The sequence below is a fragment of the Protopterus annectens genome, chromosome 17.part0, assembly GCF_019279795.1.
Source record: "Protopterus annectens isolate FY-2018-M chromosome 17.part0, PAN1.0, whole genome shotgun sequence".
NCBI lineage: Eukaryota > Metazoa > Chordata > Ceratodontiformes > Protopteridae > Protopterus > Protopterus annectens.
The window spans coordinates 370,809,394-370,823,796 of NC_056751.1; positions in this window are offsets into that span (position 1 = coordinate 370,809,394).

Genomic DNA, 14,403 nt, shown 5'->3' on the forward strand with positions numbered 1-14,403 from the left:
ATGAGAAAAAGAGTGAATTCAGACAGCAGTTGCAAGACCTACTAGATAAAGCAGGGCAACATGAATTGGTGTTGGTAATGGGTGACCTGAATGCATGTCAGGACAGAAAGAACAGGATATAAGGACTGCCTAGGGTCCACATGGGTAGTGCAACAGAAATAAAGAAGGAGAGGCCATTCAAAACTACTGTCTAGTAAATGGCTTGATGGTGGCCAACACATGCTTCAGAAAGAAAGACAGTCACAAGATCACATACAAGAGTAGAAAACATGCAACTCAGGTTGACGTCCTGCTAGTAAGGAAAGGGCACTGGTGTAGAATCAATGATTGCAACATCATTTCCAGTGAAACAGCTGACCCACAGCATAAACCAATGGTTGTCAAAATCATCTGCAAGCAGTGGTCAGAGAAGGCTCTCAGGCTGACAGAGACAAGGCTGAAGACCTGGAAGTTGACTGGAGAGAAAGCACAAGAGGAATTACTCAGGGTTCTAGCACTTCAGGAAATGATGAAATAGGTGGAAGTGGGAAAGAATGGCAGCACCTCAACACAGCGTGTGAAATGGCTATAGAGCAGGCATGCAGCTGGGCTACATATGGAAATAAGGCACATAAAGAAAGCTGGTGGTGCAATGTACAAATCTAGGAAGTCATCAAAAGAAAGAAGGGGTGCAGGAAAAATGGGTGAGATATAAAAGACTAGGCTAAGAAGAAATACTGGTTGGCTAACAAAGAGGCTAAGAGAAGACTTGCAATAGAAAAACAGAAGGTATCAACTTTTGTAAAATGAATCAGAAGATGGCACAAAGTAATTCTATCAGATTGCAAGGCACAGACAGACAGACAGATAAAGAAGATAGTCAGATACCCTTCATAAGGGATGCTAGCAAAAACCTGTGCAGCACCAGTCCACAGAAAATAAAAGACAGATGGAATACTTCCAGCACCTTCTGAACGAAGAAAACCTCATGGAAGAAGCAGTGCCCCAGACACAGCCTAAGATGAAAGAAAAAGAGGAGCACTAAGGAAAATGAACCCAGGATAAGTAGCAGGCCCAAATGTGTCATGGCAGATGTGATCAAGATGTTAAGTGAGAAAGCAGGCAAGTGTCTCTGGGTGTACTCTTTGCACTATGGAAGGAAAGATATACTAGGTGTTTGGAGAATAAGCAAACAGTGCCAGTGTTCAACAACAAAGGGGACATCCAAACTGTGGGCAGCACAGAGGTATCAAACTCCTGTCACATTGCATGAAAATTCTGGACAGAGTGACTAATAAATGAATAAGCAGAGTAGTAGAAAGTAGCAAGGAAGATGAGCAGTCTAGATTCAGAGAGGATGCAGCACACGCATCCTGATGTTTGCAGTGAACAGATAGTCAAAAAGAAGCTAGAGAGAAGGAAAGATTCTAACTGGGCATGTGTAGACTAGGAGAAAGCATATCCAAGAAAGCTGATTGGGTAGTACTGTAGTGGTTCGAAGTTCCCAGAAACATTGGTAGATTCAGCACAGGTATGCACAAGGACCGAGTGATTTAAGTATGAACAGTGTTCGGACTCACAGGGGGGTTCCCAGTGGGAGAAGGTGTACAACAAGCTTCATTTCTTGATGTTAAAAGTACTTTCAGTAACTTCACCTTAGTGATACTCTTCTAAAACTACTAGGTTTCCCTTCATTTGTTTCCATCACACACACACACACACACACACACACACACACACACACAAACATACTTAAATATGTAATGCATTCACACAGACATGCGCACACACACACACACATGGACACAAACATGCTTAAATATGTAATGCATTCATACACACACACACACACACACACACACACACACACACACACGCACACAGACACAAACATACTTAAATATGTAATGCATTCATATACACACACACACACACACACACACACACACACACTCACACACACACACACACACACACACACACACACACACACACACACACACACACACACACACACACATACACCCTTTTGCTTTCATCTACAGCACTTAATAGAGTTTGCAGATGGAATTTCCATTCAGTTAAATTCTCCTTTCTCACTTGAAAGCAAAGACCTCATTCCCACACTCCTGGGGCTGTTTGCACTTTCTTTGTTTCTGCTTCCTGAACCTGCATTTCCGCTACTGGCTATTACTTCCTGTACTGTTGAACCTTCACATGCTACTTCTGTCTGGCTCTGTTTTGTGTGTATGTGTGTGTGTGTGTGTGTGTGGGTGATGGTGCTTGTCACTTCCTGTACTGGTTATACATTTATACTATAGTTCAGGCTATAGCTGTCACGCTGGCAGGGCATTCATTCTCAGCAGTTCAACCTGAAATGTCAGAGATGAATAAAAAAAAAAATCAACATCTGTGAATAAATAACCCTTACCACCCAACCTTTTTATGAAACCACACTGGATCTGGCTAGGTAGGTAACAGTAATAGACTAGGATCAGCAGACTGGTTAGTAAGTTTGATTAATGCTGGGCTGGCTGATATATGCAAAAAGATTCAAAAGGCTGCAAAACCTTATTTTTATCAGAAAAGAATGCATTATCAGAGGTGTATAACACTATTCCAAACATTAGATGGGTCCAGGAAAAACAAGAGTAGAAATCACTGGCCAAGAATTTGATGTATAGCATGGCATTACCTATTAATGAGAATGAGCAAAATTAAGTGTTTGGTGGCTATGAGGAAGCAAAGGTATTGAATGCAAAGTGACACAATGCGTTACCTACCAATATGAAAACACAATAGAACTAAATGAGTGCTGGGCTATGCAAACAAGTGGCTGTCAATATATAGGAAACACATGCACACAGCTGTTTGTTGCAGTGTCTGTTTCTGCTTGACATGATTAATAGAAACTTGTAGCTCAGTTAAACAACATATTTACATGATGGCATGGCAAATATCCTCATTAATAATAATGGGTCTCAGTTTAGGGTGAAGACTTTACAAAGTTCTCTAAAATCTATCCCGTTCAGTGCATAACAATAAGTGAGAAGCAAAAACATCTAGTGCTTATCGTGCCAGCTTACCTCATACTAGGCTTACAGGTTAGAACCACAAATCCAGCACTGTGATGAGTCTTCAACCTTCCTGGCATGATTTTAAGCTTGACCAAAAGGCAGATGGTATCATTAAAACCAATTACAGACACTGGTGCCATCAGGCAAATTCTATAACGCAGCTTGTTAAGCTCCAACCTGCTGTCAATGTCTCTAAAGTTGGACAGAGGGATGGAATAGCCAACCAAGTCATCGTATGTCATCACAATTACATTCCCAGAACCTGTTTGGGGTATGCAGGGAAGTACAGTCTCTGTACCTCTGGAGAAACATGAAGCTCTACAGCTGGGTCACATACTAACTTTACACCTGATAGTGGTAGAATCATCCATTCATCAAAGTTCATCAGGTATTCCACAGAATGTTGACACGTCAGAACCTCTGCTGGGCTCAATCAGCTTCTGAGTATGTCATGATCCAGTCAAAAAGTCAGTGGTTGGAAGGCTTAACCAAGAAGAATTCTATAAAACTACATAAATATGTAGGTTGTAGTGTGTCAGGCCAATTGGTGTTGCTGATGTAGTAATATAGGTTGGGTATTAATCACCCAGTGTTGTTAATATAGTAATACATGTTGTGTATTAATCATCTGGTATTGTTGCTATAGTAAAATAGGTTGTGTATTAATCACACTGTGTTGTTGATATAGTAATCTAGGTTATGTATTAATCATCTAGTGTTGTTGATGTATCAATATCAGATGTGTATTAATCATAGGCTTACCTTCAACACCATAAAACATTGCATATTTTCCTCTCATGTTGGCTTGTCATACAGATAACAGTCCATTTAAATTTGTCTCAGTCTTTGGGAACTTGGCCACATATGTTTTGGAATGGAGAATGATGCTAATGTATTCAGGTGATTAACTAGAAACTACTTGCCTCATTTAGGATTAAGCATTACTTACACCTTCATTTATTTAATGTTAAATAAGCACAGTTATTATGAATGATGATAACTAAATTAACTGCCAAAAATGACTGCTGTTATCCATGGGATTACAAATATATAAAGTACTTGTACTGGTTAGTCCTGCTGAGAACTGTGTTTCACTAATGCAAAGGAAAGGTAATGTGATAACAGTTTACCACTTAAAAGAATCAATGAATATACAGAAGTACTGAGGTAGAGGAACTTATTAGAATACGACATGTATCTCTCTTTGTGTGTGTATTTGTACTTGTATACTTTATGCAAACATTTTGTGTCTTTACATACAAAAATCTGAACATTTTTTGATTCAGCAAAAAATCTGTCCTACTTTATTACTTTTATTACATGTTTGTGGCTATCAGGTTAGAAATTAATTTATCTGAGCCTTTTTAAATTAGTCATGCAGATAACCTATAGATACAATGACTTCAGAAAGGCCTCCAATATGAACTATAAAGCAAACAGCTTCAGTGACATTGTGTAGTTAGCTCTTTGCTCGTTTGATTAACAGTCACAGAGCTGAAAAACCTGAACAAGTTTTGCAATGCTAGTTTCCAAAAAGAGAACATAAGACAAATACAAACTCTGAGTGACCTAGTTCAAAACAATGAAGATGACGATGACTCATCAGATCTTCACTGTTCACACAGTGTTACTAATACTATGATTCAGAGAATGACGATAAACAGACATGCGCACCGAAGATGGCTAGGTAAACAGACATGCTATTTTCCATCAGAAAATGTTTACAAATTGTTCAAAAGTGCACAAAAATCTATAGAAGCTGGCAGACAGACTAGATATGTATATAGCATGCTATCAAAGCAAACCACAGCAAAAACTAAAAGAAGAGGTAAATGTCTATAGTTATTCTAGTTCTTACCATGTACTCCTCACTAAACATCTACTTATAATACTTCAGCCTTATATTCCTGAATTGTAAATTAATTTCTTTAATCAGAATATACCTTCAGCTTTCAGGCTGTATGTATCAAATAGCATTTCCTCTATCCTGAACAGGAAAACACGAGTTAAGACACACTTTATTGCATTTTAATACACATACACAGTGCTACTGACTTAAAACACATCAATGGAAGAGGACTAACTCTAAAATGAAGTACTTTCATGGCCTGTACAACAACATTTTTTGTCTTATTTTCACAATGAAGGTGAATTTTAAGTTTATGAGATCTGGCTCAGTGCATTTTAATGCACTGTGTAGAATCTACAGTTCCCTACAAACAAAAAATAAATTTTATATGGTATGATAGCTCTAGATGATTGTCACTGCTGAAGTCACACCCTGACCCCATTTGCAAAAATGAGAAAAAATGGGTGGTATATGGATAGATGGATGATGTCATCTATATGGCTGTTTTATTGTGCAGTTTAGGTTTGTGGTATTATTTCACTATGACTAAAAAAAATGTGCTCTTGCTCAGACGTTGCATTGGTAAAATGTAAATCTAAACAGTGACAATGTGTTGGACAGTAGTAATAATGTATTTGAAACATTATTTACATGGCAGTATTTAATTATGCTTTGAGACTCTGTTAGAATTAAAAGTTTATTATTACCATCATCTGTGTACCTATCAAATGAATTATGATTTTTACTGTTAGCATGACAGTGTGGCAATTGGCTGAAAGTAAGATCTTGTATGTGGATCCCGCCCTGATGCATATGTAATACTAGTTCTGAAACAACTGCAAGAGCTGAAAAGCAATTTCTTTAGATCTTTATCTGACTTTGTTTGCTGAGATCATATGAATAAGTTAGAAACCAGTTTTTGAAGGAAGTGTAGGGAAAAAAAGTATCAATACACAATTCAGTTTTACAAAATGCAGACACTTTAATTACACAAGAAGAAAGATGAAAAGCTTTATGGAAAATAAAGAATAGAAAATGACACCATACAAGAGTTTTAAGGTTCAAGTTTTATGAATGCATTGTTTCATTAAATGACTTAGTAAATCAGTTATTTTGTATTGTCACATAGAAGTAGTGTGCAACATTGCTGCAGATTGTAACTTTACAGTACATACACAGTAACTAAGTGCATTAATATAAGAGAAAATGCTAAGAGCTAGAAACAGGATACACACAGTTTGTATAAAATTACATTTCCAGTTGAAGGCCAAGTATTGTCATATATGGGATTTGAAGGCAATTTAACTGTGTCTTTATAGTGGGGGGCAGATTGTTTTATTTTCTTGAAAGTATGGTAGAGAAGTAAGTTATCATGTAGTTTGAGTAAAGGCTTGAAGTAAAGAGTTTGTTGCCAGCTCTTTAAAACTAGTTGTGGGTCCACCTCAGAATAAAAGCTTGGAGATGGTGTCATCTGTTGTAATGGTGAGGAATGAGTGGACACAGTCAGTCTATAGAATGAGACTTTCCATGGATGTGTTCTTTTTGCTTGATGATAGTGTTCAGATGCAGCACAGGACATTTAGTAATAAATTAGCTCAAGCTTAACAAACACAGAGAGAGAGTGAAAGAAAGAGAGAGTTACAGACACTGCTTAATACTGAAAAGCAGCAAAAAAGGATGGCTAAGATGAAAGCAGTGACGTTGGCCATTATTCCTTGTAGACTGAGGAATGAACTGCTGTGCATGGTAGATTGTACTTTATTTTGTATGATATGAGATATTTTATTTTACATTATAAGTTCTCACTTTTTTCTTCATAACAATATCTTTACAGTTCCTTTAGAATGCCCTACCTGGCAAGACACAAAACAGTGATGCACAGAGACAGCTATCTTAAGTCAAGGATTAAATAGTCACACTGACACTTGCACACATGCATGCAGACACACACGCACACAAATGCATGTAGACACACACACACACACACACACACACACACACACACACACACACACACACATATATACACATACATCACACACACACAGACACACACACACACAAATGTACTTCTAATTCCCGAATGTCCACTTCATAGAACGATGGAACATTGAGACGACGTTGCTGAAAAGTTAATTTTATGAACACCTGGATCACCATAATGTAACTTCAGGAAAGAAACCATTTGGTCAGCAACACTTTAAAATAAAACCAAAACAAATCAAACCCATCTAAGTGGGGGGCTGCACCCCCCACAACCCCCCTATCTAATTATACCAACTCTGAGATCACACTATAGTGGAGAAAAGGGCGAAGGTCACCATGGTGGCCATGGTGGTTAGTTTCCCAGAGTTACACAATGGTGATTCGGGTGTTCATAAAATTTACTTTCCATCATTTGATGAAGTGGCTGTTTGGGAATTAAAAGTAGATACACACACAAACACACACACACACACACTCACACATGGAGTAGAGTTATTTCAAGTGTATTGCAATAGAATATTATTAATACAATTAACATTCCTCTTAGTCTGATGAGAAACATGGTTAAGCAGATAAGAATATATTTTTGTATGACACAACATTTTTACTGCTTGAAAAACCCAATAATTATATAAGAGACTGTAGTTCAATATTTTTTAAACCAAATTCTGTGCATTGTGTACTCTTAAGTTATAATCAAAACTGTACAGTTTCTTTTCTTGTGAATCTTCAGCCCAGGTCACCACAGTAGAAAATAGTTTTTTTAAGTTACTGTAAACTACATACTAAACAAGATGACAGATGAAAACTATACATACTTTTAAAGTGACAGAGCCCAGAGTTTCAAAAGAAAGTTGAAGATGCATATTGTATTGATGACCTGAAATGTGGAGCAGAAAGGTAAAGCAAATTGTACATAAATCAGTGAAATTGAACATAAATAAATAGAATGTAGACAAAATAAGAACTCACTTTTATCTGGTTACGTCATGGTGTGTGTCTGAATTTTGATTACTGACTGTATATATATATATATCTATATATATATATATATATATATATATATATATATATATATATATATGGATTTAGTTAATGTGTTACATCTATCATGGTTGTAAGTCTGTGATTTATCTATTCATGGCAACTGCATGACATTAGATTATTGCAATAATAATTTTAACACTCACAGTGACATGCTGTTTTCACAAATAGACTGTTTTGACTTTAAGAGTAGCCATTGTGCAAAATGTTTCTACCATTACATCATTAAACTGCTTAATATGGAAATGTTGATACTGGCAGTGCTTATGTCAGTAAATAAATATAACATTTTAAGGTCAAACCTGTTATACATTATTAGACAATCAGGTGCATATATTTAAAACTGATATATAGAAAAAGGAATGAAATTAAAAAGAAAAAATAAATAAAAAAATATTCAAATTTAAACAAATTAATTTGTATAAATTATTTGTCCAGAACACAAAAAATAATAACGACCAAATTGTTATTAAAATAATGATAACCATGACAAAGTGAAGCTGACAATAAATACTTTGACTTGATATGTTTATGAGTTCCATAATGATGGACTCCATGGCCTTGCAGATCAGGCTTATTAGGCTTATAAGACTATAGTTCCCATGGTCTGTTGTGCACCGACACATGTGTAGTGTGCCAAATGTTGCTGTAACTCATTCAACAGTTTCATATCCTGTACAGAGGGTTAGTCTCAACAGACTGTTCAGGTGCAGGGTCTGTTTGTTTTGGAGTTCACATATGACACAGCCAGGGAAACCATGTCATCCCACATCCCATAGACGCCGTGTTTTTAGGTTTGGATAGAGATGTTTAACCATTGTATACATGATTTCTGGGTTTTCACAATCTCCAGGTATGGTAATGGGCCCTTTTGTCAGTGAGAGGGGGGCAAATATGTATGAACCTGTCTGACAAGATGTTGGCAATGTCAGTCATGTACATGTATTCATTTACACTTTGCACTGACTCAGAACATATATAAGTTAACATTGATATTTATGACATAGTGAAAGAAAGCTTCATGGTTCTCTATGGACTCCTTGGCAATATTTTTGCCAGAACATGACTTGGATAATGTTAGGAGTGCTCATTGTTTCTTGATGAAACTGATTGGGGATTTATTGATCTTCTTTGCATTTTCACTTTCTTTGAGTTAGGTTAGGAGGGTGGCCTAATGGTTAAGGTGTTTGCCTTATAAACACAAGGTCCAGGGTTTGAGTCTCACAAGGGATAATTGGCTAGGCTTAAAATGGCTCGCAAGGGCAGTTAGCTTAGTACTAATCTATGAACCTATGAACCCATGAGCAACTTATGTACTTGTAGTACATAGTTTGATTATGACAGGGGTCCAATATATTATATGGGTCTGTTTTCATATCACTGTGTGCGCAAGGCAAGATTAGTGAATAGTGACAAGTGTCTGGAGTAAGAACTGCAACTGCCAGATATGTGTGGCCCACTGCTGTACTCAGACATGGCCTAAGTGTGTGAGCATGCCCAGTATGACCTTTCAGTATCTTGTTGACTGACATTTGCTTCATTTTTTTTTGTGTGTGTGAGCATGCCCAGTATGACCTTTCAGTATGTTGTTGACTGACATTTGCTTCATTTGTTTGTGTGTGAGCATGCCCAGTATGGCCTTTCAATATATTGTTGACTGACATTTGCTTCATTTGTTTGTGTGTGAGCATGCCCAGTATGACCTTTCAGTATGTTGCTGACTGAAATTTGCTAAATTTGTTTAAGTGTGTGAGCATGCCCACTATGGGCATATATGTGTGTGAAAAATCAATTGGTTTTTACTTCAGGGCTCAGCTTTGTGTTGTATATTGACAGGAAGCACGCTGTGCCTGCAGGGCTTCCATGAGTAAATTTGCATAGACTTATCAACATTTCTACATACAGGGGGGGGACAGCTATTATTTGTACATTTCTACCTGGGGGCACACCTGATTGTTACTGTGGGTGTACATAGGATGAGGGGTACACCTGACACTTATACACATTTTCTAGGCCTGCACTGCTATGTCAGGTATTGCATTTCAGTCTGTACTGTTGCCTATCATACTGGCTTGAGGTTTACCACTGTACTACAGACCTTAGCTTCCAATTACACGCATATTAGTTTGTGACTTCATAGCCTACCCAACCCACATCACACTGCCTGGCCTGCTGTTATTTGTCTGCATAGGCCTGGGAGGAGATTACTGTCAAAGGAAAAATATACTTTAAAAATTATCAAAACACGGTAGGTTCAGGTTAAGGCACTTTAATCTTGCAGCAAGGAGACAAAAACGTGCTAATGCAGAGTTTGTCTAACTAGAATCAGGAAATGCAAGTATTTTTATACATTTTCTAATAAGACATTGCCTACCAAGCTGACGTAGTGAATCACAAGTTCTGTCATCATTACTTCACAGTGATTGTTTTTACAATATTCTGCTGGTACCATCAATTTTTGTGAGAAACGTCCTAAGAAAAACAAAGTGGCCTTGGCTACCACTGGTTAGATATATGCAATGTTACCATTCAAGGTACTATGGCTAATTCGAGCACAAAGCAAGTATAGATTACAGTTAATTTCTCTAACAGTCCTTTGTCTATGTTATCTCTAACTTTTGCAGCTGTGCAGGTTCTCATACTTCGAACAGAGCTGATTGTTTAAAGTCATTACATTTACAAAATATAGTATTGTTCATTCATTTTTCCTGACCTAGCAGATAATCACCTGCTTCTCAAGTACATTTCCAAAAGTCATAAACGTGAATATTGCTGTGCTAGCAATTACTAGATCAGAGGGCATCTTGCAAGTTTCAGAAAGCACACTGCATTTTCAAAAAGCATCTTTTCAGTCTCATATAAAACTCAACTGTATATAAAACAGTGCATATAAAATAGAATGAAAAACATGTTAACTTATTTAGTTTCTAATTAGCATTAAGCATACACACATTAATACATATTTTTCTGACATTTCCCCCCTGTTAATACTTTTTAATTCTATTTTCAAAAGGATAAACAGTTTGCTTCTTCTCCTAACCTCTTCCATTCAGGATTTGCAGTTAAGAAAGTCATTCAGTTTAAACTTATGAAAGTGTTTCACATTCTAACAATTCTTCAATTTCAGTACTTTGATACAAAGTCTCAGAAACTGATATATCTATAAATTCTTTGATTAACTTTTTCATGCAGGGAATACCACAACAATTGCATGCTCCTAATAGGAGTAATCCCACACAAATGGCAATCAGGATGTTCATTAGGATGGAACCCCATCCCCCAAACAAATTCTGGAAAAAGTCCGTCAGAGGGTTTGGGCCTGGTTTGGTCATGGTCGACACTTGCTGTATCACCTCAAGGTGGTCGTTTATCTCATGTTGATGATCAGGTATATATGCACAGCACTCTTCTTTGATTAAAGTGCACGTACCACCTCTCGCCGCTAGGGTGAAGTCAAGAGCCATTCGGTTCTGGAGCACTACAGTTCTCATAGCATTCAGTTCATCAGTTATCAATTCAAGAGCAGAAAAAGTTGCATTACTCATTACTTTGAGAAGTTTAGACAGTTTTCACAACTCCCAAATCAATTTCACTGCACCATATGCAGGTAATATGCCTGCCCACGATATGACAGCATCACTCAAGTCCATGTGCGTCAGTTTGGTACCCACAGTATGATGGTCTTTCCAGCCAGCCTCGATCTGTCCCACTGGGTTTTCAGGCTTCCTGATGGCTTTCTTGGCCACATCTCAGGTATTTTGAATATTTTCCTGAGGCAAAACTGCAGTGTGTCATATGGCCGGGACCAGGTACCCCAAAAAACAACTGCCGGACCAATTCTCAGGTAACCATTTATATGCTTTCTTACCACACACAAAATAACAATCCTCTACCTTAGTAGTTACTTTGTTACAAAATGGCTGCCCTGCATGAAACATTTTCTTATCTATTACAGATAGTTGTTTAAAAAGTACAGGATTACGTTGCACTTGTTCAATAGTCTTATGCATGGACTCAAGAAATGAGTCATAATTTGAATTCCAAGCTGTACCCATTTTGTTTCTTTGGTATAACATTTGTAATGTACAGTCACATTGCACTTGCTCCAACCCACTTGAATTGTGTCATTCTTATAAAAACATACAATTCCCTTCTGTGTCACAGGCAAATACAGTGCTACCTTATCATATGCTTTAATAGCTATGGTGTCATGAATCAAATTTTCCCAGATCTCATTGATCCCTAGGGGGACTGCAGTCATTAATAACCCCCTGTATGCTGTTGGTATGGCTGTGCAAATCCAGCAGTTCGAAACATTAAAAGTCTCAGCATACACACATGCAATTGCCTGATAAGTGTTAAAGTTTGGGTGCCAGTCTATGGTCGACTTATCACGTTTAATCAGTTCAACTTTTGTGGTGGGAAAAAGGAAAGGCCACAACAAAAAGATCATTGTTATCAGTATAGCTACCAGAATAATCATGCAAGTTTTCTGAGGTTGTTCTGCATCCCTGTTTACTCTATACCTGGTCATTTTGTTCTCGTCGTACAACAGTAACAAGGTTTTTGTCCAGTTCAAAGTTCTTAACCAGTTTACAGTGTGTCAAATGAATCCAGGACGCTCACTCCGCGATCTTGACTGCAGTGGGTGTTGACAGTAGTACCTGGTATGGCCCTTCCCACTTCAGAGAACTCCAGTTCTTTTTCTTCACAACCTTCACCCAGACCCATGCACCTGGGGCTACTGCTGCTTCCGATGGTCTTGTTTGCTCTTTATCTGAAACAGAATTCAACTGCAGAAGTTTGTTATTCAAAAATCGCCTCATATACCCTGCAAGTGAACTGTCAGCCTCCTGCTCTGCAGGCATGAGAGGTTTCCATTGAGGTGTATAATATGCCCTCCCAAACAGAACTTCAAAAGGATTTAACACTTTTGCATTTGGAACAGTTCTCATGCTCAACAGTGCCAGAGGTAAACAGTGCACCCAGTTCTTTTCTGTCTCACTAATCAATTTTCTAAGTTTGTTTTTCAAAACCCCATTATGCCTCTCTACTAATCCTGCAGATTGGGGGTGGTATGCACAATGATTTTTCAGAGAAATCCCGAAATAACGTCTAAGTTGTTGTATAGTTTGATTTACAAAGTGTGTGCCATTGTCACTATAAATCTTTTCCGGTATGCCAAATCTAGGAATAATTTCTTTAACAAGGACTTTTGCAACAGTAGCTGCATCTGGATTTTTAGTTGGAAAAGCTTCCACCCATTTGGAAAACATATCTATAATGACAAGGCAGTACTTCTTATTTTCACATTTGTTCAGTTCTATAAAATCCATACAAATAGTATGGAATGGATACGGTGGTACAGGGAAACTCCCTTGCTTAGGTTTCAATGCCCCTTGTGCATGATGCTTGTTACAAACATGGCATGCTGCACAAAATTTTTTTGTGTAGTTTGTAAATCCATACGTCGTAAACACTCGATTCACTAACTGTACCACCCCCCCTGTTGAGACATGGCACTGCCCATGGCTCAACAAAGCTGCATATCTAAACAAGTTAGATGGTAAAATCGGTTTGTTTTCTTTGGAGATGTACAGTCCCTTCTCAAGGATTGTTCCTCGTTTTATCCACTTCTATTTTTCTACATTTGTAGTAATTGTCTGCATTGTTTTTAACATTTCTAAGTCTAAAATCTCAGATGGTTGTAATTCCTCACTCAAAAGAAAAACTTCTGAAGCTGAAGCTTCTTGTTTTGCAGCTGTATCAGCCCTCGCATTACCTTTTGAAATTCTATCCTGTTGCTTGGTATTCGCTACGCATTTGCAAATAGCTACTTTCTGAGGTAACTGAATAGAGTCTAACAAGTCTAAAATAAATTGCTCATGGTTAATTGGTTTACCAGTAGATGTTATCATTCCTCTATTTTTCCACTGCTGCGCAAAAACATGTACAGTAGAAAAAGTATACTGACTGTCAGTAAAAATGTTTACTTTCCTACCTTTTGCTAAGGTACATGCCCTTGTCAAGGCAATCAATTCTGCTGCTTGTGCAGATAAGTTGTGTGGTAAAGACTTTGCTTCTAAAATCTCGGTATCAGAAACTACTGCATACCCCACTAGATTCTGTCCTGTAGGACCCCTCCTGCACGAGCCGTCCACATAGTATGTCACCTCGGCATCATCCAAGGGAACATCTGTAAGGTCTTTTCTAGGTAGTGTCTTTTGCTCAATCTCCTGCAGGCAGCAATGTGGTTTGCCATCTGCAAGGGTTGGGAGCAAGGTTGATGGATTCAAAGTTGTGCATCGTTCAATTGTCATATGAGGTTGGCTCAACAATATAGTCATACAGGAAAGATGTCTAGCAGGAGAAAGATATGCTACTTTTTCTTGCGGTAAAATAATCGCGACTGCATGAGGCACTCTCAATGTGAGAGGGTGGAACAATACTACTGAGGCTGAAGCCTGC